Here is a 27,090-nt window from a genome sequence, read left to right as displayed (position 1 = left end):
TATGTTTTATTTATTTTAGTAAAAGTGATCTCTTAAACAAATGACATTAATCATAAATAGACGTACATTCTCATTTTGCTTTGGTTGATGATTAAATACTAATTAATTCAAGTCAAGGTTCATACATGTGTCAATTTTTAATTTAAAACATATGCACTATTTTTATTCACTCCATTCCTTTTGTGGCTATAGATCTTACTTATCTTGTATTGTTCTTTTTCTAATAGATTTTGAATTTTATTCTTTGATTCAGTGGCAATGTTTTTGAAAGTTTCTTACTGATATTGTGATCAAATCTCTTACACCCTCAATATCTTCTCCTACCTGTTGACTCTTATTGATCCTGTGTCTTTTTTTTTTTTCTTTTCGCTGGGCCATTTATGATCACTTTTTTATATTTACATCTATTATAACTCTGTGGGTTAGATCAATCCCACAACAGTCGCTGGGGTCCTTGGGGTCTCCGTTGGTTGGCAGGACATAGCTTCTCTGGGTGAATGGATGGTTCCTCTCTCTACGCTTTGAGGATGAGCTGGGGGAAGGGTTGGGGGGGTACTTCCTCTCTTGATGCAAGTTTACAAGGTACACTTCAGACACCTGGTCTCTTGATGGATGCCCAGGCAGCGCACTGTGCAGTACCGGGCACCACAGTTTACACAGGTATACGGGGATGGGAAGCCACATACAGCACAGAAGGGGCGCTGGGGTCGGGTTGGAGACCCGCACAGGCTGTCAAGTAGTTGGGACCCTCAGACGCACTCAGGTTCTGCTCCTCCAGCAAAGCCTGGAAGTTTTTCAGGAAGCGAAGCTTAAAATGGTCACCTCGAGTTTTCTTCTTTTTCTTTCCTGTGTCTGCATTGTCATCAAACTGAGGCAGCCTTTTGCCCAGCTGGGGGAGGCCTGCATGGGGGTAATCCTGAAAATTGTCGTTCTCTAAGGCCTCCAGCTCTCGAGCTCTCTATTGATCCGCCGCTGCCTGCTGCCTGGTCCAGCACCCGCCGCTGTCCAGGGTCCTGGGACAAATGTACTAGTTTTTAAAGGTGTATATGGCCACTTGTTGTGTATTCATTCATTAATTATTTATGTGTGTTTATATACTTGTATGTATATACAGTTGCCTATTTGTATTGTTCATGGTTCAGAAAGAGATTGTTGGAGCCCATGGACTACGGAGTTACAAGTATATAATCATTGGTGGATGATTTACACCAGTCTTGTATCCTCTACAAGAGCAGCAAGATCTTTTAATTGGTGAGCAATCTATGTGACTCCCCCTAAATATGCAGATGCTGCTTGATGCCTCTGCTGACTTATGACTTATTTATCTCCAAAGTATTATTTAAATTTACTTTTACTTAAAATTATTGTAAAATAAACAAGTGTTAAACTTATTTATTAAATTAATAAAGTAGGAAATGTACATTAAATTAATTATACATAATACTTCCGTATTTAAATATATTATTCAAATATCAAATGACACATAAGAACAGTTGAAATCCCATTTTCCCATTTCCATTTTAACCAACTCAACATATATTTAGGATACTATGATTGATATTTTGTTTCTTGGTATTTTGTTCAAATTTTATTAACTCATTTTCAAGATAGCTTATTTGATTGGCTTACCTTCACTAACTAATAGGAGCTTCAAAACTTTCAGCAGGTATGAGTCTCTTCCTACAGAGAATGTTTAAATTTGGTGAAGAGCCTTTGACTGTAGATGGCATATCCTCAAGAGGAAAATCTAATGATGTTGTGTTACTAAGTGGAAATGACATCAAAATTTCTTCAGAACAGTTACCTTTATATACAATAAAATAATATTACTTTCAGTCTTTATCAGATAGCCTTATTTGTGATGTGCATCATGGTTAATTTAGAGAGTCAAACTGGTAAGAGTACAGAAAATAAGTGACCAACGAGTGCTTCAGAATCAAAAGAGCATGTGTACCACTGCTCCAAAGCACAGGGACCACCAAGGAACAGAGACAAGAAAGAACAAAATGCTGGAGCTGGAGTATGGGGATCAGGAGTACCTGCAGAAAGGCAAGGTTAGGGATCTCACTCCACCAGTCATTGCACTGAAGGAGATGAACAAACAGTGTAGTTGGCAGGGCTCATGATATTTAAGCAATCACTGAAAGAAGATGTATAGTTAACAAGAGCTAAGAAAGAGTGTTGACCAAATTTTAATAAATGAGCCCCCAACTAATGCTTATGAAAACAGTCATAGTTACAAAGTGAGTTGCAACAAATAGGGGCAAACTTTGAAAGAAAAACATTTTCAAAAGGAGAGAGAGAATGATAATGTAATAGGAATAAAAAATAAAAAACATTCTAATATGCAAATGTGTAATTGTAAAAATAATAAAAATAAAATGATTTTCCAACTTGACTAAATGTTTTGGGAGCAATATTTTAACATATTTATTGTTAGTAAAAATTTACAGAAAAGCAGAACAACAGATTTTATGTTTATATGTGTATATATAAATGAATAAATTATTAGTTATTATTATTTCAAAGCTTTATTTGGTACTTGTGGAGAGTTTGAAATATTTATTTTCTAACACTACATTGTTTTGTTCAAATATCACTGACATGTACCAGAATATCTTATAGCTCTTAGAAGTTTACAAATAAAATAAAGAAACTCACCATGACTTTGCAGGCTTTTATGTTGAATTTGTACAACTCTCTTGTACTTTTGTGTGAGAATCTGAACTGCTTTTGGAATTGATTGAGATTCTTAGATTCTGATTGCTTACCTTGTACTTGTAAGACTTTATTTGTGTTTAAAGTCCTCTAGATTTTGAAAGTATCACAATGCCATTAACAACAACAATTTTTCTTTGGAAGTGTAAAGCCATATATCTCGTCTGGACATTTTCTAATTTAATACAGACACTTTAATTTTATCGCATTATTTTTGTAATTAACTTTTATTGAGTTTAGTTTTATCATGTTACTTAAGGTTGTTTAATTAAAATATTGGTTTGACTCATTAAAACAAATTAGCTATAGGCAATTAAAATGATTAATTTATTCTGTCATAAATATACTTTACACAGTGGCTCAGTTATAACTTGATCAATCTGTTGTTAGAGGAGTTCTGCAGGAGAATTTGCTACATTATTTTATGTAAATTGATTTCAAATACACAAATCCTTCTATTATTAATTTCTGAAAACTTAAAATATCCTTTTGAAGGCGTAAGTCACAAACAATGCCACACCAGTTTGGAATTATGATTAATAGGGTGGTATTTATTTAAAGGGGAAAAAACTTACAGATCACTGTCAGCCCTCTGCGTAACCAGGAAGGAAGTCAAGTCACCGGCGGAGCAGGAAGTGAAGAGAGAGAGAAGAGGGAAGTGGCCGCTTTTTTAAAGGGAGAGAGACCACGCCCCAAGGGGCTGGTATCTCAGTGGCGATAGGCTGGAGGAGTGGGAGGACCTCCCGTAACACCTCCCCCTTTTGTTTAAATAAGAGAGTTCTAAACCTACTATGAAATTATATACAATAAGTACAAATATCCTATTCTAACTAGCTTAGGTCTTGTATAATAAATAACTTGGCCAAGTCATGAGAGAAAAGTAACTACATCTATATAGTCTTCAACCCCATCGAAGATCTGAGAAGGGAAATAATGTTACCTGGTTAATTAGGAAGTTCAGTAAAACAACTTCCAAAACATGCAACAAATCACAGAGACAACTAGCTACCTAGGCAATCACCCAAAGTCACATTAGCAGTGTTGAAGCAACCAACTTTGGCTAAGGCCTAACATAACTGACACACCATTTTCAAAGGCAAGCAACTTTTCAAAACTATCTTACCCTGTCTTGGCAGGATAAGACAGCCCTGTTTTATCCATTGATGCATGCTCTGTATCTTTGTCAGTGGTTGAGGTATGGGCATTTCTTTGCCCCAAGGCCAGTTCTGCCAAAAGGAAAGGCTCCAGGTGGAGTGTCTTTGGTGCTCAACATTCTCTCGGGAATAGAGTGGTGTTGCCAGGAGCAATTGTGTCTCACTACCACAAAACTCTGAGTTAGATTAAAGGCCATTTTCTACAGCTCTTTGAAGAAGTTGAAGACTATCTATCTATACTGAGTATAATCTCTATATATCTAAAGAACCTGATTAGTCTAATTATAAATGACAAACTTAGATGACTATTAGTCTATATAATTCTCAATATCTATCTAACTTAAAGATTAAGACAATAAACAACTGTGAAACAAATGAGGACAATGACCTCCAAATATAAACAATGTACAAATATACATTGCAGTAGGTAAATATATATCAATACACAAACATTATATAAGTATCTTAATCAGAGGTAGAAATGTACACAGCAATATGGTAAATATATACAATACAATATATGTCAATACATAAAAATGTTTTAAACAAGGTAGAAACATGCATGCATACAATAGTCAATATAATTTAACTTTGTATCAATATACAAGAATCTATACCAATATATTTGTCTAAAAACAGTAACTCACAATTACAAATCTATTATCCCATCATCCCTCTTTTTTTTTTTTTTTTTTTTTTCAAAATGATCCCTGAGCTTATAAAATTCCTCCCCCAACCCTCAATCGTATACTAATTATAATCAACCCCTAAATGATGTCCCTAAACCCAAGGGCAAACTTTACTGGGAGAGGGGACGTCGTCCTCTAGAATTACTTCCAGCTGTCATGGGGGCGACGTTCTTTCTGGGGGATCCTGTGAAAGTAAAATGATGGTTAAATTTCAAGATCAAGTCTTTTAATATTGCCAATAGTCTCTGAGTATTTTGTGCAGGTCTGGCCAAAATGTTGTATAAGATGTGCACCATTTCAGCTAACCAAGTTGGAACTGTCTTGTGCAGCTGGTACCCAAAGCAGGTCTTGTTGTAGCGCTATCAGTATCATGACGTCATATCAACCGGGTGGAGTTGTTGTTATGGGGCCCCATCTTCTTCCTGGAAACTTCAAATGTCACTTCAGGAAAAACTCATTGTTCATTATGAAAAACTTAAGCATTAATCATATAGACATATATATATATTCAATGAAAGACATGATAGATATATTCAATGAAAAGTATGATAGATATGAAGAAAAGCAAAGATGTTTTCTAAACTCATATTTCTTTCTGTCCCACATCATGGCTCTTGACATGAGACAGAAACTCCAGAAACTCTGGGTTTTTCTCTTACTAACAGGCTTGGAATTGGAGAGGGACTGAGCCAGAGTCCAACTTCAAAACCAGCTTTATAAATTTAGAAATATGGTTTAATATTACTTACACAACCCATTCAGTTTTCTTGATATTTCCTATCGGGCAGGTATTTTTCCATCTGTCAGTATCCAAACATCCAGGGTCCCTTGAATTTCTCAAAGATGAGTGTTTTCCTGTGGAGATAAGAACAGAACCCTGCCCCCATTCTATATGTTTTTCTTACCACCTGTATGAATATAATCATTGTGGATGAGTTGTCATTTCTCCTTTCCAAGAGGTTTCTCTTCTTCAAATCGAAACTTTATTAATTTTGATGGTATCCACAATTTTTCTTCTCCTGTGGAAACAAGAGCAAAACCCCTTCCCCAACGTAGCACATCTCCTGGCTTCCACTGAGAGGTCAGCACATCTTTGAAATAAATCGGTTGATTTAGTTCAGCAGACTTTTCCATTATCCAATGTCTCTCTGCTGCTGTCGTTCCTTTCTCATTAGCGTTAAGAAAATTCAAGGTTAATAAAGCATTATGTAATCTATTTCTGGGGGTATTTTCGGTCCCTTTCTGTTTGTTCAGCATATCCTTTATAGTACGATTTGATCTTTCTATAACTGCCTGACCTGTAGGATTATTTGGTATACCTGTAATGTGTTTTATATTATAATAATCAAAAAAGCGTTTCATTTTCTTAGATACATATGCTGGACCATTATCTGTCTTTATTTGCGCAGGTATACCCATGATGGCCATAACTTCCAATAAATGTGTGATTACTGAATCAGCCTTTTCTGAGCTCAGGGCAGTAGCCCATTGAAAACCTGAATACGTGTCTATGGTGTGGTGTACATATTTTAATTTACCAAATTCTATAAAGTGGAACACATCCATCTGCCAGATTTCATTTCTCTTAGTGCCCTTTGGGTTACTCCCTGCAGGCAACGGTGTTTGATTATAGAAAGAACAAGTAGGACATCTCTTTATAATGTCCTTAGCTTGTTGCCAAGTAATGGAAAATTCTTTCTTTAGGCCTTTACTATTGACATGATGCTTCTTATGAAATTCTGAGGCCTGCAACACACTTCCAATCAATAATTGATCAATCTCAGCGTTGCCTTGGGCTAGAGGACCAGGCAGACCTGTATGGGACCGGATGTGTGTTATGTACATCGGACAAAGCCTGTTCCTGATTATGTCTTGTACCTGGATGAACAATGAAGTCAACTCTGTGTCATCTGGTATAAATTCAGCGGTTTCAATATGCAAGATAACTCTTTCTGCATATTGTGAATCTGTAACTATATTAAGAGGTTCTTTAAAATCCCTTAGCACCATAAGAATGGCATATAACTCTGCCTTCTGGACAGAATTATAAGGGCTTTGTTCCACCTTACTCAATTCATCTGACTTGTAACCTGCTTTCCCTGATTTATTTGCATCAGTATAGAACGTACGGGCTCCAGTTATTGGAGCATCACGTACAATTCTAGGAAGAATCCAAGAAGTTCTTTTTATGAGGTTAAGTCTACCACTTTTGGGATAGTTGCTATTAATTTCTCCCAAAAAATTAGCACAAGCTCTTTGCCACGGTTCATTGTCTTCCCATAACTTTTTTATTTCTTCAGTAGTAAAAGGCACTATAATTTCTGCTGGGTCTATACCTGCTAGTTGACGAAGTCTCAGCTTACCTTTTATAATTAATTCAGAGACTTTTTCCACATAAGTTTTTAATTTTTTACTTGGTTTATTAGGTATAAATATCCACTCTAAAATAATATCTTCCCTCTGCATTAGAATCCCTGTAGGAGAAATTCTGGAAGGCAATATGACTAGGATGCAGCTAAGATTTGGGTTCACCCTATCCACATGTGCCTCCTGTAATTTTTCCTCAATCATTGTCAGTTCCTTTTCTGCTTCAGCTGTCAGTTCTCTTGGACTATTCAAATCTTTATCACCATCTAAGGTTTTGTTTAAATGAACTATTAGATCAGGTGTTATCCCAACAGCTGGTCGTAGACTGGAAATGTCTCCTAACAATCTTTGGAAGTCATTAAGAGTCTTTAACCGGTCTCTCCTAATTTGTGCCTTTTGCGTTTTAATTTTCTCTAACCCTATTCTGTAACCTAGGTAATTAATAGAATTTCCTCTTTGAATCTTTTCAGGGGCAATTTGTAATCCCCACCTAGGCAAGACTTTCTTTACTTCTTCAAACATCCTTTCTAAAGTATCTTTATTTGAATCAGATAACAAGATGTCATCCATGTAATGATAAATAATGGACTTGGGGAATTGTTTACGAATTATTTCCAATGGCTTACTTACAAAATATTGGCACAGTGTAGGACTATTGAGCATACCCTGTGGGAGGACAGTCCATTGATATCTCCTATTGGGCTGAGAATTATTATAAGTAGGCACTGTGAAGGCAAATTTTTCTCTATCCTTTTCTTGTAACGGTATAGTGAAAAAACAATCTTTCAAATCAATAACTATAAGAGGCCATCCTTTTGGTAACAGAGAAGGCAAAGGAATTCCAGATTGTAGTGAGCCCATAGGTTGAATTACTTTGTTGACAGCTCTTAGATCTGTCACCATTCTCCATTTACCAGATTTCTTTTTTACAACAAACACAGGAGAATTCCAAGGGCTGGTTGATTCTTCAATGTGGTGAGCATCTAGTTGCTCCTGCACCAGCTGTTCCAATGCCTGTAGTTTATCTTCAGCTAGAGGCCACTGTTTGATCCATATTGGCTTCTCAGTTAGCCATTTTAAAGGTAGGGCTGTTGGTACCTCTAAAGGTTTGGTATTTGCTGTATGTTCTTGTACAGCCTGAATGGCTAGTGACCTTTTTCCATAATACCTCATCATATCCTTCCCAGAATTATGAGTTCCTGGAACTACAGGAATGTTAATCTGGGTATTCCATTGCTGTAGCAGGTCACGGCCCCATAAATTTATGGCAATATTGGCTATATATGGCCTTAGTCTTCCTATTTGCCCTTCGGGCCCTATGCATTCAACCCATCTTGTGCTTTGTTTTACACGAGATAGGGTTCCAATTCCCAGGAACTGAACATCTACCTCTTTAAGAGGCCAATTCGGATGCCAAGATTCTGGGGTAATGATACTTACATCCGCACCTGTGTCTAATAAGCCTTCAATAAAAGTGCCATTTATACAGACTCTTAGCTTTGGTCTTTGATCATTAATAGAAGTCTGCCAAAATATACGTTTACTCTGTCCAACTGGGTTTTTTGACTCATCCTCCACATGGATTTCATCATTTAGACCAGTATTACTTTTTACAGCAGAAATTGGAGCTTTTAATTTTCTTGGTGAGGCACGTTCTCCACTGTGACTGGGAATGACTGGGCCACTGTTGGCTTGGGGGCCTGCGAGAGGCCCCTCAAGGAGTTTCCCGACGGTATCGGGTTGCCTTGTTTGTCTGTTGTTGACCTGCATTCATTGGACCAATGTCGGCCTTTACCGCATCTCCTACATATACCTGAAGGCCTAGGTCTCCTATCTTTGTCATTCCCAGAGGAGATAATATTCCTAGAAATTCTGTGCCTGCAATCCCTTTTCAGATGTCCTAATTTACCACAATTAAAACACCTGGCAGTTTGATGTCTCCTCATTGCTGTGGAAATCGCTTCTCCTACCCAAGATTCATCGTTATAGCTAAACGTCTCAACATTCATCGTATGCTGAATCCATTCATCCATAGGTGCTGATCTAGACTTTAAAGGCCCAATTATCTTTTTGCATTCTATGTTTGCATTCTCAAAAGCTAGAGATTCAAGAAGTATTCGTCTAGCTTCTGGGTCTGTTACCCCTATGTCCAGAGCCTTAATTAATCTTTGCAAAAAGTCAATAAAGGGTTCTCTCTGTCCCTGCCTAATTCTGGTATATGATTCAACCCTTTTTGCTGGATCTTGTATCCTATTCCAAGCATTTAAAGCTGCTTGGTGACATAGACACAGTACTTCATCATCATAAAGAGCTTGGACCTGTGGATCAGCATATTCTCCTGCACCAAGAATTTGGTCTTGGGAAACCTCAATACCTTTTGCTCTTCCTTGCTGTTCCATATGTTTGGATTCTTCTCTGAAATAAATTCCAAACATCAAGGAAGGTCCATTATCTAAAACTGCAGACACTAACTGATGGAAATCATGGGGGGTAGCTCTAGCATTAGAAGCCCAAGTCCTTATCATTTCCTTTACGTATGCAGAGTGCAAGCCAAAATTAACAATAGCTTGCTTAATTTCTTTTAGATCATTCATTGCTATTGGCGTCCATCTAGCTTCTCTGACTCCCTTTGAGCCTTTAGAAGTTGACGCTTTGTCAGAATTAAGTATAGGGTATGCTGCTAAAACCTTTGGTAAGCCAGTTCTAATAGCTGGTGTTGGCATTGTATCCTGTCCTTGTGCCTTATTACTCTGTTCACCAGCTCCAATCATTTCTTCAATCATTTCAAGTCTTTTTATTATTGTCTCTTTTGAATCCTTAATCTCCTGACCTGCATGAGTTTCTAGTAAAGATTGTATGGTTCTTAGGAGTGCCATGATCTTCCTAAATGATAAAATATGCAAAAGAATACTAAAACCTAGTAACCAGTAAATTAAGTTATCCCCATAGTCATATAAACCTTGCATGATATAACCCATTGTATTGGTAACCAGAACAGTAAAATTCGCGTTAGAAACGGGAACTGCCATATTACCTATTATCCAGCAGGTGGCGCTGTTGCCAAGTCTCGACGAAAACACGGTCCTGTTTCAGAGTCCGCCTAGTATTTGTTAAAAACTGGAAAATGTAAGTTGCTCAACAAAGTAAATGTAATTAAATCAATTCCAGAGATGGAACCAGAAACCAGAATCCAGGGGTAGAGAAGAGCAACCTGGAAGCCGCTTATGCCTCCACGTGACAGAGTCACCCTGAGGGGTTGCAGCTTTCAGCAACCGCGTGCTCTGGTTCGCGCCACTTAAGAGCTGTGCTTGCAAGGGAGATTTAAAAACCACTCAGAAAAGAGCAAACCAGGCGGGCAGAGACTACGCGGGCCTGTGGAGTTTAAATCCACAGGCAGCGGCTGAGGAAGCAAGGGCTCCCGCCAAGCTGAACAAGCGCCCGCCAAGCCGAACTTGCGGCCGCCAAGCCGAACTTCCGGCCGCCAAGCCGAACTCGCGGCTGCGAGCCGGGAGAGGTTCTAAAACCAAACGTTGGGCGCCAAAATGAAGGCGTAAGTCACAAACAATGCCACACCAGTTTGGAATTATGATTAATAGGGTGGTATTTATTTAAAGGGGAAAAAACTTACAGATCACTGTCAGCCCTCTGCGTAACCAGGAAGGAAGTCAAGTCACCGGCGGAGCAGGAAGTGAAGAGAGAGAGAAGAGGGAAGTGGCCGCTTTTTTAAAGGGAGAGAGACCACGCCCCAAGGGGCTGGTATCTCAGTGGCGATAGGCTGGAGGAGTGGGAGGACCTCCCGTAACATCCTTTTCATCATGAAAGTGATTAGTAACCCCATATACTTGTTTCTACTTCCAAATCATTCTCAATCTTTATAATTCAATTTCAAATTCATAAAAGAAATAAAAATGTAAGTCTTAATTTTTAGCTTAAAAATGACTGACAGTTCATCATAAAAATGATCATATATTAATAAAGAATAATGTATTTCCAGTAATTTTGAATATTTAAATTGTATATCCATTCTATTATGTGTGTTGTATTTATAGATCATTTCTTTTAGAAATGGTCTTATTTTAGGAGTTTTAAACTGCCTTTTATGTACATATAAACAGAAAACTCTTCATGATATTACTTTTTCACTTTTACTATTGATATAATACTGCCCCAAATGGCTGGAAATCATAACAACTTATTCATTCATGGTTGCAATGGACTTTGGTCAACTTTCATCTTTTATTATCTTTGTCTTTCCTTTTCACCTTTTCCTATTTCTCATCCACAGTAGTTTTTCTTCTACTTTCTTACCATTGTATTTTTAAAATCCACCTATGAGAAGAAAATTTACAGTATTTATTTTAATTCTTAGTCTGTCTTATTTTTTTAAATTTGATGAACCTCTATTCAATGCATTTTACTAAAATTAACAAAATCTATTCCCTTTAATAGGTATCTATTTTTTAAAGTTATACATGTGTGTACTTGCATGAGTTTATGTGTTCTGCATGTATGCAGAAGTTCATAGAGTCCATGAGATGGCATTAGATCTCCTATTACTGGTGTTATAGACATATAAGTGACATTACATGGGTGCTGAGAAGTCAACCTGAGTCAACTGTGAGAACAATACAAATGTTCCCATAACTGCTGAGCCATCTTTCCAGATCCCATAATTTCATTTTTATGACTGTATATAACATCATTGTATACACATATTAAGCATACAAAAATCAATCAATATATGGACACCTATACTCTTTTTATAATTTGAGTATTGTGAATAGTGCCAGTGCAAAGTAAAAATGCATTTCTGTTGCATGCTGCTTTAGACTTCATTGGGTATACATTCAGGAGTATTATAGGTAGAACATAAATTTGTTCAAATTTTGGTTATTGAGGAAATTATATACTTATCTCCACCATGACCATACTAATATACATTCATATCAATAGTAAAGAAGCTTCCTTTCCCTGGTATTCTCAGAGAAAGAAAACACTTGCTTTCTTTCTTTTTGGCAGGCGTTTTGGCTGATGGGTTGAGATAGAAAATCAATATAGTTTTGATTTGCAATTGCCTTATTGCTGAGTATTTTGAACGATTAACAAAGAAAAGAAAAATCATAAAAATGTAAAATATATTATATATACATAAAATAATTAAGGTCCAATTTACTAATGATACACAAAATCTTTTTTTAATTTATGATTTGGGGCTATTTTTATGGCAGTCATTTAGCAAATAAATGTGAATGAAAGCAGGTATCCTACTGTGAGAAAATTAGAATTTAAAATATAGAAAGAACTGGTAAAAAATGAATCACCAAACATAGATATTTAGCCATCCTCCACATTAAGGTGACCATGCAAGTTATGAGGATGACTGAGTGCCAAAGGATGTAGACTTAACTCCTAATGGAGGGATAGGTTGGAGAACCACTTGTGACATATACTTATCTCTTCGGTGTGCTTTTACATATCTCTTCATGGTGTGATTTGACTCTTGACCATGCTGAGGATTTTGCCAATCTAATGATTGCTCCCTTTTCTGTACTAAATATCTAGACTTACAATGGAAACATAACATTGGTATAAACAATTCATCTGTACTTGCTGTTTATATTGATGAAAAGACTCAGTCAAAGTCTTTATAATGGCAGCTAAGGGAGCCATACTCTCAATGCAATAAAGAATAAAACACATTTGCTCTTTAAAAATCTATTCTGAAAGAGATGCTTAAAATTCAGACTTTCAGACTACTTCAAAACACCACAGGTCGTAAAATACTAATGTTACAAAGTAAGTGAAGCTCATCTTTAATGAATAGATGTCAATAGATTAGCATTTTAAGTATGGGATGACAGCATGAATGCAATAAACATCTGTAAAATTATTGCTTTCATCTACATTAATTTGCTAAATGACTGCTAAGCAAATAGCCCTAAACCATAAATTTAAAAAGGAAAGAATTTAGAAATCATTAGTAAATTGGACTTGGTTACCTGATGTAAAAGATGAAAGAAAAACCACATTAAGTGTGTTGATGCATAACTTAAGTACTGGAATGTAATGAGAAGGTACAGGTTAGTGGGAATCGAGGTACTTTTGTGTCCAAGGAGAATTTCAGAGAATGAGAGCATGCTGTTTTTAGCGGTTATTGTTGGCTACTTAAAAAGAGATTGATGTGTATCACTGTGTTGTAAAAGAGTACCTCACATGCTGTGACACAGTAGTTACCTTACAGTTTCTGCCTTTGGATATGACTTTATACATTGAGATTGTTGCATTGTACTGAGTTTATTCAGGCACCCCAGCAACTGTGACTACCTAGCTGAGAAGCTGATGTCAAAAAGAGAAAAATGAAAACTATCAGAGACTAGGAAAACAAATACCTGTGTGTGCTATTTCTATACAATACACTTGGGAATAAAATTGTTTATTCTGTGCAATTGTATATTTGATATGTAAATTGGGAATTCTCCTCCAGGAGATAGAGTTAAGAGACTGAGACTCAGAAGACTTTTAACCTTCATTTTTTGAGAAAAATTGCAACTTTCAGTGATTGTAGAGAAAGAATAATCAAAATTTTCATTGAGATATAAGTATGAAGTGTTGTGGGCAGGGAATAGAATAATATGGTTTAAAGCGTCTTGTTTGCCTCTCAAGCAGACCGGGGCTGAATGCGTTCATTAGTCGTTAGTATCGACAGGAGTAGATCTAGAATCATCTAGTAGACGTTCTTCAGGGTTCCTATGAGAGGGCATGTGTTGAGAGGTAAAACTAAGGAATGGTCAGTCCACCAGGTATATTGTCTTGTGTTCTGAACTCCACAAACATAAGAGGGGGAAAAGTGAAGAATATGATTTGAGTGCAACACTTATTGCTAGAAGCTGCAACATTATACAATAATTGTTTAGCCATCTTTTCACAAGTGATTTATCAGAACTAAGGGATCTAGTAAAGGTTAAGCCAAAATGCAAGGTTTGTTGGTGTTATTGCTTTGTGAATAAAGTGGCTGACCTTTGCTGTAGATTTTTTGCTGTAGCCAAATCTCTTTCTGTTACTTATTTGGTAATTAATTCACACAGTTCAGAACTGTCTTACAAAAACAGTTTTCCACTGCCAGGCTTCTGTTCTTCTCCCCTAGGTAAGTGCAAGAAGGCAGAGACTGTTTATTTCCCAGCTGCCTAGACCTGAATCATTACACAAAAACTATATTAATTACAACACAGCTTGGTCTATTAGCTCAGGTTTCTTATTAACTAACTCTCACATCTTCAATTAACCCATTTCTATTATTTTGTACTGCCACAAGACTGTAGCCTACCAGTAAGGTTCCATCCAACATCTGTCTCCAGCAACTGCATGGTGTCTCTCTGACTCTGCCTAGTATCTCTATATATTTCTGTTCAGATTTTCGATCTGACTTTACTCCACTAAGCCACTGTCCAAAACATTTTTTATTAATAAATGGTAATAAAAACCTATTCACAGCATACAGAGGGGAATCCCATATCAAGATCAGAGATCTGTCTTCCTGCAATTATCTTTATGAGCAGGCATTTGGTCAATGCTTATAGTCCAGGCATAGGGCATTCTAAGAAATTCACAGATCTCTAAGGACATAGAATTATTACATGCTCAAGCTGCTGTTTTGGTTTTCCCTCACAGCCCAAATTACTGATAACAGCATAGCCCAGAACTGACAGTTGAGAGGCCTGGCTCTCTCCTATGTTTAGAGCAGTATGTCTAATTTCAGACCTAGGCATATAGAAACTACAGCATCTGGTGTATGTGCTATCTGATCAAGAGACATGGCTTCTACCTGACTGTTAATGGAGGTTGCCTAATTGACTGGTGTCCTCAATGCTTGCTGGGAGAAGAGTAGCATTACATTGATTTAAACCATTCATGCCCTATTCATAATTTTATTACAAAAAAGCTTTCTGGCCACTTAAAAATATAGCATAGTATATTAACCTTCCCCTCTAGAATTCCCTGAGGATTTGATTCTTTTTCTTAACTAATTTTCTCCATTAAGGAGTTCACTGGATGTGTACTAGCCAGTCTCATGGATCTCTCTCTCTCTCTCTCTCTCTCTCTCTCTCTCTCTCTCTCTCTCTCTCTCTCTCTTCCCTCCCTCCCTCCCTCCCTCCCTCTCTCCGTCTCCCTCTCCCTCTCCCTCCCCCCCCCTCTCTCTCTGTGTGTGTGTGTGTGTGTGTGTGTGTAAACCATTATTTGATGTTTTATGGGAAAAATGGGAACCTGGTGTGGGGACCTGCTAGGGCTGTGGAATTGCTGGTTTTAAGACTATATATAACTGGGAACATTTGTATCAGGTAAAACCAAGAACATTGTAGAACAAAGAACAGTGTAGAACAAGGGAAAAGGGAGAAAAAAGAAACAATGAGAAAGGATGATTTGAAGAGATAAGAAAGAATAAAGAGACATGGACACAATGTTGCCGTTGTGAGTAAAAAGAAAGAATAAAGAGACATGGACAGATAATTGCTGTTGTGAGCAGATTTCTTACCCCTCAGATATTTACCTTCAGATTTTATTCCTCTTTAGCTATTTGTGGCATCTTCAAGGAACTCTTAAAAAGAATCATAAAACTTTTTAGATAATAATGAAACAGAATGTTTAAGGTCCCCGTTAAACCATCTCTCTTTATTTTCAGACTTCAAATATAATGTGACCAGCTCTCTCATGCTGCCATCATTGTGCCTTTTCAGCAAATCATTGTTTTCGATCCCCTCAAACTGTGACACTGATTAAATGCTTCTTTTCACTTGAAAGTGGCTTTTGTTAGGTTCTTGTCATATCAACAAGCTCTGTTATAAGTATGTGTGTGAGTAGTTTTCTGAGATTATACTGTCATCAGACATCTCAGATTATCTCAAGTGATTATTAATCACCCATTGAGCTATTTTACAGAACATACCCTTTTTAACCTAATTCCAACATTTTCTTATTTTGCCTCTGCAAAATGACAAGTCCTTCACATTTCTTGACTTTGCCACATATTTTTAACATACTTAAATTGGTTAATGACTTAAACTTCCACACATTATGTTTGCTTTCATCCTTATATGTAATTAGCATAGTTCAAACTAATACCACATGACAACATACAATTCAAAAAGTTATTAATCACAAAGAAATGTATGATGCCTGGAAACCTCAGACATGACATATGCAATCAACTTATACAACTCAGTCTTAGCTTCTTCTTCTGTTATCGTGATAAAATGTTTTGAAGTGAGAAAGAGACTTTTCCACCCACAATTTAAAATGGAAGCCATTATGAAAGGTAAATCCAGGCAGTATAAGTTTGAACCAACTGGTTATATTTGATCCATGGGCAAAAAAAAAAAGCAATGAATGTATGGTGCTGCTCATTTCCTTTTTTCTATTTTTACCGTCCAGTGTCCAAATTAAGAAATGATACTACCAAAAGCAGATGAGTCTTCACACCCTGGTATATAATAAAGATATTACACATATTCGGGGACTTTTTCTCAAGTTTTTCTGGATTTTTACAAGACAACAATTAATGCTAGTCTTGAACGATTTTTAGAAATTATTATCTAGTGCTCACATAAAGAAATGATTGGTGCTAGTTATCTGCAAAGTTAGCCCACTGTGTAATGTATCTTAATTATTCTTTTCTTTAAAGTAGTTAAGTATGTTAGAAAACTAAATACACACCTATATTTTATAATAGGCTAATTCTATGTTATTCAATATCTAATTCTTTATGACTGAATACTTGTCAAAGCAATTTTTAACTGGAATAGAAATAGAAATTCAACTTATGAAATAGCAGAAGGAGTTATTTGTAGTTGAATAAAATTCTATTTTGATACAATACATATTTCATAGAAGAACAGCAATGTCAGTAAAATTTTGCTAACAATATTGTGTATATATTTAAAGAAGCACACAGAGAGTAAAATAAAATTCTATCCTACCTTTACATGACTGAAATGACTGAATAGCTATACTGTGGTGAGCAATTCACACAGAATCATTCTAAATAATGATGTACCTGCAAATACATACAAAAGTGAGCACAAGCTTATAAAATTGTATTTACCTGAACAAAGTAACATGGTTAAAAAAAGTAGAGGTAAATGGGTATGTTGCTGGCACATGGAGTTCCTGGATATACTTAACATGTGAGATGAGTATTAAGTATGTATTATAAAAGACAAACTATATACCTCATTTTGATATATTCCTAAAGTAGACATGCCCTGATTATGTCACATGCATTCATTAAACATCAGCTCCTGCTGAAAAATATGTATTTGTTGTGTGGAATTATTTACAGCACATCAGAAATACTTATAAAATCGGTTTTAGAAAGGGAAAGAATAGTCTCAAATATGCAGTACACTCAAGGCAGATAGCAGTTATGGAGTTCTGAATGAGATTGTAGCCATATGCTCATATTTTTGAATGTTTGGGTCTCAGATGGTGAACTGTTTAGGAAGAATTAGGAGGCATGGTCTTGTTGAAAGAGGTGGGTCACTGAGTATTGACTTTGAGGTTTCATAAGCTCATGCAAGGAAAAGTCTTGTTTTCTTGATTTCTCCTGCCTGAGGATCACGATGGAAGCTGTCAGCTACTGCCCAGTACCAGTTCTGCCTGCTATTATAATGCTTCCCACCATGAGGATCGTTATTGACACTCTGAAACTATAAGCAATTTGCTAATGATATGCTTTATTTTATAAGTTAACTTCATCATGGTGTCTTCTCACAGAAACAGAACAGAAACTAAAAGAGCAATATTATAGTTCTCTGATCTTCCTTTAGGTTTCCTGTCTCCCAGGTAACAGAAGCTGGTTGATTTTTAACAGACCTAGGAAAACTTGGCAAGGGGAGGAGAGACATGTTGACCATGGCTCAAGTACTTATCCATTCCCCAATTTGGTTTTTGTTTTGTTTTGTTTTGTTTTGTTTTTGGTTTTTTCGAGGCAGGGTTTCTTTGTAGCTTTGGAGCCTGTCCTGGAACTCCCTTTGTAGAACAGGCTGGCCTCGAACTCATAGAGATCTGCCTGCCTCTGCCTCCCGAGTGCTGGGATTAAAGGTGTGTGCCACCAATACCCGGCTCCCCAATTTCTTAAAGCATCCTGTTTGCTGAAGTAAAAGATTGAGGATATTTTTATTATTATTGCTTAATAAAACAAATTCACTTTGTAGTAGAAATTAGAAAACAGGTGAAATAAATACTTTTATATACATTACTTTGAGATAAAATAAGTAATATTAAGATGTTATAAATAAGACAAAGTATAAACAAGCACACAGCTCTATACACAGCAATGTATAATAATATAGGTATTTATGGGTATATATTTATAGTTATGAGGATATTTAAAATGTTCATTGTGATTTCATCACTAATTCAAAATGTTATGCAGTTGGATAAGAATGAATACTCACAAAAAGTTTCAGTCTTCAAAGTACACATAATGTAACTGCAGGAATAACAATGTGAATGTGCTTAGAAAATACTGTGCAACAGGTTATACCTCATTTTGCTGTACTTGGAAGATGCAGATGCTCTCCTACTGTCACAGATCTATGTGTTCAGCAATATTATTAGCATAATACATTATTTTATTAATATATGAGTCTCCAAAATTTCTAAAATGACTGTATTGTCAAAATACAATATTTGTTGATGAGTTACAATTTTATATTAGAATAAATATAAATAATATAAAGATGAATATGAATTATAGATAGAAGTAGTAAATGGAACAAAATAAATTAAGAACATAGACACAAAATCATGATCTGTGTTTATTCTTCAGCAACATTGCCCCTGATGTGTCCACAGATGGCAGATTATTGCTCTCATGCCACATATGCTGTGTTAAATTACAGTGGCAATCTTGACACCTCAGTGTGATGTAAACAGTGAGCATAATGTATCAGTGATATTTTGGTTAAGAGACGTAAAATTACTGAAGGCTATGCAGGAAAGCATTTATTATTAGAAGTGACATTGCACAAAATTATAGAGCTGAGGGTGCTGAGGGTATGGGAGAATTCTCAGTCATCTGTTTGGAGCGTGTGTCCTACTTAGGCAGAATTTATGAGCAAATTTGGAGTGGCTTTTCCAGACTGGACACCATTGTCTCTTATTTATCTGAAATATACACTCTAGGCTAATAAACACAAGCCTTACACATGAAAATTCTAAAGCCATGGAATTCTTGCTCTATGCTTCAAAAACAAGAGCTTTTATGCTGAGGGTGGTAACATTTGAAATGTTCTAGAATCTAAACACGTGAAGAGAAGACCCCTGCAATCATTGGGATTTTCAGCTTTCATAGTCACTGAGTGGCAGCAGCAGAGAGTAGTAGCTGATACATTTAAAGTCCTTCGGTACACTTCACTGTCTTGTCCTTTAGCATTGCATTGACAATCATTGTGTTTCAAGCAAATCTGATGCTAAAGTTTTCTGGTACAGATTTGGGACCCTTTGTCTTTGATAGCTGCTACCCTTCACTTGAAAGACCCTTAACCCATAAGGCTCAGTAGTACACTGAAGTGTGACTTCACTCAAGACTGTAAACTGATTTTAGCCAAGTTTACTTTGGTCCTCTGCAGCTACCAATACCCTTGGTATGTTTGCAAAGAGTGACTTAACCAAGGTTTTATTGTTCCTTTGCAGTTGCCAGTGTGACTATAATGTGTTCATAGCTGCAAGGATGCCATGAGAACAGTTCAGCTGGTTGACATTAATTGGACTGCTTGGCTGACAGATTTTTATTTGAGGTTGCCAGGAATAAAGGAAGAGCCTTTCAATCAGTTCACATACTGACAGTGTAATCATTCATAGAAACAATTAAAAGAATTTCTACCGCATAGACTTGAAAAAAGCTATACACACAGAGAATAATTCTAATCACCTTCAAAGGTACTTAACCATATATAATAGAGTTTCATAGAATCTAACTACTGATGCCATGTCCCCAGGAGATGCCCACTCCATTGGTCTATCTCAGGGACCTATGATGGTTGGGTTTAAAACATCAAGATTAAATTAGTCATAAAGCATCAGTAGAGGTGAAAAGGCTGGGACACGCTGGAAGTCAAATGTATTTACTGTCAAACTACATGGCAGAACTTGGAAGTCAGTAAATGACAGGCTGCTGCTTGCATACCATTACCACTACTCATGTCAGCTAGTTGTCTCTGGGGCTGTTGGTGTGGCACAGATATTATACGTGTTGATAGCATGGCATAGAACCCATTGCTATATCAATCAAAATTACTTCTAATCATGACAGATATTTATGGACAGTATTTTGTCCACCACGCCGCATTCTCTGTGAAGAATTCTCTAGATACCTTAATGTAGCACCATAAAGAAAAGGTGGTCATAATGCCTGCTAAGGTGACAATGGAAGACAGCACAATATATTGAATAGTAACAGCTCTGTACTCTCACTACAGTTAAAAAATAGTAGACATTGGCGGTTCTTTTTAAATTTGTTATTGTACACTTATGTGTTTTCTACATATTTACTTTACGTATTAAGAAAGAACTAAACTGTTGAAAAGATATATTTGGCACTGTAACAATTGATTAAATGACTAATCAATTTGTGATGCCAAAACATATACAATGCTAGGCATTATGTATTTGAAAATCAAATACTGAAAAAGAATTAAGTATCTAACACCACCACCCACTGTCATGTTTTTCTCTCAGTCTTTCTCTCTCTCTCTCTCTCTCTCTCTCTCTCTCTCTCTCTCTCTCTCTCTTTCTCTCTCCTCTTCCCTTGTATCTCTTTCTCTATCTCTGTTTTTCTCCTTCTTTCACTATATCAACTTATATAGGAGGAGAAAGCCGCTTGTTTGTCCCAGATGCCCAGAAACAAAATAACCACATAGAAACTATATTCGTTAAATCACTGCTTGGCCCATTAGCTCTAGCTTTTTATATGCTAACTCTTACATCCTAATTTAACCCATCTCCATTAATCTGTGCATCACCATGAGGTTGTGGCCTACCAGCAAAGTTTCAGCATTTCTATCTCCAGCAGCTCAATGGCATCTTTGAATCCACTCTTTTTTTCTCCCAGCATTCAGCCCAGTCCTCCTCACCTATATAAGTTCTGCCCTATCAACAAGACAAGGCAGTTTCTTTAATCATTAATGGTAATCACAGCACACAGAGGTGACTCCTACATCAAACTTAGCTACATAACATAAAATAATTCATTAAAATTGTTGTGGACTTACTACTTACATATTCATAACCAAATGTTTCTGGAAATTTGTTTATATGGTAAGTATTTGTAGAATATTAAGCTACTATCCCATATCATGTTGTCAAAAACTGATAGCCATTATGTGAAATCAAACAGAATAAATGAGTTTTCATAAGAAACCTCTCAATTGCAATCCTGTATTTCTTGCTAATCCCTTATTGGTAACCTCTAGGAACTGCTTGAAGATGAGAGGCACACAGATTGACTGGCTGCTTCAAATTCCTTCCCCTGGGATCATTCTGCTGTCTCCAGCAAGCTTTAGATAATCTCTATGTAAATAAATCTATTCTTTTATAGTTCATAGTATTATCTATCAAGTCCATTTCAACAGTGTGGATATGAACAAAAAAAAACTATATGAATTGAGAGATTCACTAAGGTGTGCACCAGATTTGAATACTAATAAAGCAAATTCTTGATTATTATGGAGGCAAAAATGAGCAGTTCAGATGAATGTTTGCTTTTTGTTGTGAGAGCAACCAGTCTTTTTTGATCATGCTTATCAAATAAACATTTAACTATTACAAAATAGACCATACTCTTTATTAAACAACATTTTTTCTTGTCCTGTAAAGTACCTAATAATATTTTTCTGAGTTTTAGTGTTTGAAAGATTCTGAATACAAGTATATCTCATGCATATAATATTCTGTAGCAAATGTAAACAAGTTATTCTTGCTCCTATAACTCATTTCATTATCATTTGGTACAATGTCAGAAGACCCAAGATGTCACAGTATAAACCTTTGGACTATATAAGAAGATAACATTTGCAAACTTTTATACAGACCAAAAATGTATAGACAATAACTATTAATAGATAACTGGTGATATTTTAATACATACATAATTGGATAATATTTTAATATTTTCAAATGTTTATAATTTATCTTTAAAATTTTTAAACCTTATGCCTTTAAGAAAGGTAACTAATGTTGATTTCTAAAGTCCAATAGAATACCAGAACATTCTTTTCACATCCTTAGCTTAGCATGTCATTTCTTACTAACAAGAAAGCTTTCTAGTTCCACTGTTTTATTTCTATTATAAACTTTTATAAGATCAACTTAAAAAATTATTTTTAGAATTATTGTTCTTATGTGTATGAATATTTTACCTGTAGATATATCTGTGTGCCAAGTTTGTTCTTTGGGTCCACATAAGTAAGAAAAGGCAGCACATCCCTGGAACCAGATTTATACATAGACAGTTTTAAGCAACAGTTTGGACACTGAGAAATAAACCAGTGTTTTCTACAAATGCAAAAAGGGCTCTTAATCACTGTAACATTTCTTTGGCCTTAAGAACATCTTTTATTAATTCTTGATGTTGACAAGAAATTTAGTATCATTTTTTAGTGATTATAATGACTATTCTTTTGTGATCTTTGGGAAAATGTTATATTATATCTTATATATATTATTTAAGAAAGACTATATTTTAAAATATTTTGCTTATTTTTATTTATGTAATTATTAGTTTCTTTAACTGACAGAAAAAGCAGCACATACTTATAATGTACAAGACACTTTGAAAAGACATGCCCATTGTGGGTTAATGAATGCAGCTAATTATTTGACTTATGGTTCCTAGTTAACATTTTGGGTGTGAAGAATCCTTCCAAAATAAAAATTATATGCGATTTTTTCTTAATGCTTATATTACTTTCATTATGGATTTTAGTTATGTTTCTTCCAAATGGCCAAATGAAAATATTTCTAAAATTAACCAAATGGCCTTTTTATCTAGAAGCATTTTTGTCCTATTTGACTAAGATTCTGTCTAAATTTCAGGTGATAATACAAAATATTTTATTGGATATCAATAATTTAGTAATTTTATCTCCAAATTCTGCTTAGTAGACCCCACCTCATTAAAATTCATGTTGAGTAGTATTATCTCATTTAATTTAGATGTATTATTACACAGAGATTATATAACAAAAGTCTTGACAGGCCACTGCGGTGAAGGAAGCAGGAAGGCTAACTACAGACTCGTGCTTCTACAGCTCTTCCAAACGCAATGGCCCAGTCTCACATGTGCACCTGCTGCCCCACCTCATGCCTCATATTCATTCTGCTAAAAACACTTTGCTTTCCTCAGTCTCTGAGGCCCCTACATCTTGCAAGCCCATCATCATTCCTGAGTTTCAGGTCCCAGTACTCAGAAACACATTACCAGGATGCTTCAGGCCATATCAAACACATTCCCAGAAAATGAATTTAATTACTCCTAAACTCTCTTCCTACAACTTTTGCTTTATTCCAACCCCCAACAATAAAAGACACTCTTTGAGATCTCAGAGGCCACACCAGATAAGGAAATAGGTAGGATAATCTTAGGAGTTCACTTTTCACTATGCTCCTCCATTTTAATTCCCCATTTTCAACTACAGCTCTGAAGAAAACAGCTGCTGTAGCCTCCCTTCCAATTTTTCACTCATCTCCAATGGATCACACAGCTATTCCTGTCCAAAATTTCTTCTCCCAGCAATTTCTTTCTACCTTTCTTCCCTTTATGTTTCTCATGAAAAAAAAAGGTCAGGCTTCTGAGAGATAAAAAAAATATGACAATAATATCAAATCAAAGCCATCACATTAAACTTGGACAATGCAAACCAGAAGAAGGAAAAGAACCTCAAGAGATGGCACATGAATTAGGGACCCACTTCTTCACACTCTCAGGAGTTTTATAGAAACACTAATCTCAAAGATATAATATATTTAATAAGGTCCTGGTGCAAACCCATGTAGACCCTGTGTTTAAGGTTTCAGTTTCTGTGAGTTGATATAAGCGTTGGTCAGTTGATTTCAAAGTTCTTGTTCTCAGGGTATCATTCTTTCCCTCTGACTCTTACTCTTCATTTGTACTGGGTTCCTTGAGCCCTGAGAGGGGAGATAAATTGATTAGTCACATCTGCTTTAGAGCTGTGCTTTCTAAGGTTTCTGTGTGTGTGTGTGTGTGTGTGTGTGTGTGTGTGTGTGTGTGTGTGTATGTGTAATGTTTGGTTGTAGGTTTCTGTATTGTATTCTTCCCATATCCTGATGATGGCTGAGATAAGATTTTATCAGCACTCTTTTTCTTAAAGTAGCAATAAAAAACAAAATAAATGTTAATTTTTCCCTCAATATGGTAAAATATTTTGAAAAAAATTCAGTGAATCCCAAGGAGGATTAATTAATTTAAAGCAATCATACCATATGTAATACCAACGAAGGTAAATAAAGCAAAAATATTCAAAATATAAATAAAACATAAACAATGGCCATTTTTCAATATATCAATAACAGACTGATCACAGACCTCCCAAGGGATTTGTTGAAAAAAATAGGAAACTTACATATGTGTTGTTGAAATAATGGAAAATTTGAAAGGATATATTTGATGAAAATTCCTTTAAGATCAAAGTCGACTTCCCACAGGGCAAGGAACCCTGACTGCTCTTTGGACTGAAGAGGGAGGGAGAAGGGGAGTGGGGGAGGGGGAGGAGAGGAGGAGGTGGAAAATTTTAATAATAATGATAATGATAATAAAAAGAAAACTCCTTTAAGAAAAGCAAGCATACTTTACGACATTGAAGAGAGAAATTGAAGAGGATACCAGAAAATGAAAGGACCTCCCTTGTTCTTGGATTGGGAGGATCAACATAGTAAAACTTAGCAATTCTACCAAAAGCAATTTATAGATTCAATGCAATCCCCATCAAGGTCCCATCAAAATTCTTCACAGATCTTGAGAGGACAATAATCAACTTTATATGGAAAATCAAAAAACTCAGGATAGCCAAAACAATCTTAAACAATAAAGGATCTTCTGGAGGCATTACCATCCCTGACTTCAAACTCTATTACAGAGCTACAGTGATGAAAACAGTGTGGTACTAAAATAAAAACAGAGAAGTCGACCAATGGAATCGTATAGAAGACCCGTATTTTAACCCACAAACCTATGAACACCTCATTTTCGATAAAGGAGCTAAAAATATACAATGGAAGAAAGAAAGCATCTTCAAATGGTGCTGGCACAACTGGATGTCAACCTGTAGAAGAATGAAAATAGACCCATATCTATCACCATGCAAAAAACTCAAGTCCAAATAGATCAAAGACCTCAATATCAGTCTGAACACACTGAACCTCATAGAAGAGAAAGTGGGAAGAACCCTACAACAGATGGGCACAGGAGACTGCTTCCTATGTATAACCCCAGCAGCACAGACATTAAGGGCAACATTGAATAGGAGCAGAAGGAGAGAGAGCACGAGCAAGGAAATCAGGACTGCAAGGGGTGCACCCACACACTGAGACAATGGGGATATTCTATCAGGAACCCACTAAGGCCAGCTGGCCTAGGTCTGAAAAAGCATGGGATAAAACCGGACTTGCTGAACATAGCAGACAATGAGGACTACTGAGAACTCAAGAACAATGGCAATGGGTTTTTGATCCTACTGCACGTATTGGCTTTGGGGGAGCCTAGGCAGTTTGGATGCTCACCTTACTACACCTGGATTGAGGTGGGTGGTCCTTGGACTTCCCACAGGCCAGGGAACCCTGATTGCTCTTCCAGCTGATGAGGGAGGGGGACTTGATCGGGGGAGGGGGAGTGAACTGGGAGGCGGTGGCGGGGAAGAGGCAGAAATCTTTAATAAATAAATAAATTTAAAAAAAGAAAAAGAAAAAAAAAGAAAACTGAGAAGCTTCTGTAAAGCAAAGGGCACTGTCATTAAGACAAAAAGGCAACCTACTGACTGGGAGAAGATCTTCACCAACCCCACAACAGACAAAGGAATGATCTCCAAAATATATAGAGAACTCAAGAAACTAGATTTTAAAATGCTAATTAACCTAATTAAAAAATGGGGCACTGAACTGAACAGAGAATTCTCAACAGAAGTTCAAATGGCCAAAAGACACTTAAGGTCATGCTCAACCTCCTTAGCGATCAGGGAAATGCAAATCAAAAAAACTTTGAGATATCATCTTACACCTGTCAGAATGGCTAAAATAAAAAACACCAATGATAGCCTTTGCTGGAGAGGTTTTGGAGGAAGGGGTACCTTCATCTATTGCTGGTGGGAATGCAAACTTGTGCAACCACTTTGGAAATCAGTGTGGTGGTTTCTCAGGAAATTCGGGATCAACCTACCCCTGGACCCAGCAATACCACTCTTGGGAATATACCCAAGAGATGCCCTATCATATGACAAAAGCATTTGTTCAACTATGTTCATAGCAGTATTATTTGTAATAGCCAGAACCTGGAAACAACCTAGATGTCCTTCAATGGAAGAATGGATGAAGAAAGTGTGAAATATATACACATTAGAATACTACTCAGCGGTAAAAAAACAAAAAACAATGACCTCTCGAATTTTGCATGCAAATGGATGGAAATAGAAAACACTATCCAGAGTGATGTAACCCAGACCCAAAAAGATGAACATGGGATGTACTCACTCATAATTGTTTTCTAGCCATAAATAAAGGTCACGGAGTCTACAATTGGTGATCCTAAAGAAGCTAAATAAGAAGGTGAACCCAAAGAAAAACATATAGTTATCCTCTTGGCTATGGGAAGTAGACAAAATTGCCTGGGAGAAAATTGGGATCTTGGGGGTGGGTGGGATGGGGGTAAGGGGAGAGGGGGAGAGAAAAGTGAGAAGGGGAGGATGGGGGGAACTGGGGAAACAAAATGATTGGGATAAAGGAAGGTTGGATAGGGGAGCATGGAAGCACAAATCTTAGTTAAGGGAGCCACCTTAGGGTTGGCAAGATCCTTGAACATAGAATGGCTCCCAGGAGCCCAAGGCGATGTCCCCAGTTAGTTCTTTGGGCAGCTGAGGATAGGGAACCTGAAATGACCC

The 27,090-nt window shown here is 36.5% G+C and overlaps 1 pseudogene; it reads right to left on the bottom strand.

The window, feature by feature from the left end:
* Positions 1-538: 538 nt before the first annotated feature.
* Positions 539-27,090, bottom strand: part of LOC142837725 (zinc finger HIT domain-containing protein 1 pseudogene) — a 45,305-nt pseudogene continuing 18,753 nt past the window's right edge.

Source organism: Microtus pennsylvanicus, chromosome 1, assembly GCF_037038515.1.
Source record: "Microtus pennsylvanicus isolate mMicPen1 chromosome 1, mMicPen1.hap1, whole genome shotgun sequence".
Taxonomy (NCBI): Eukaryota; Metazoa; Chordata; class Mammalia; order Rodentia; family Cricetidae; genus Microtus; species Microtus pennsylvanicus.
Note: the sequence above shows the minus strand (reverse complement) of the source record. Positions and strands in the feature narration are given on the sequence as shown.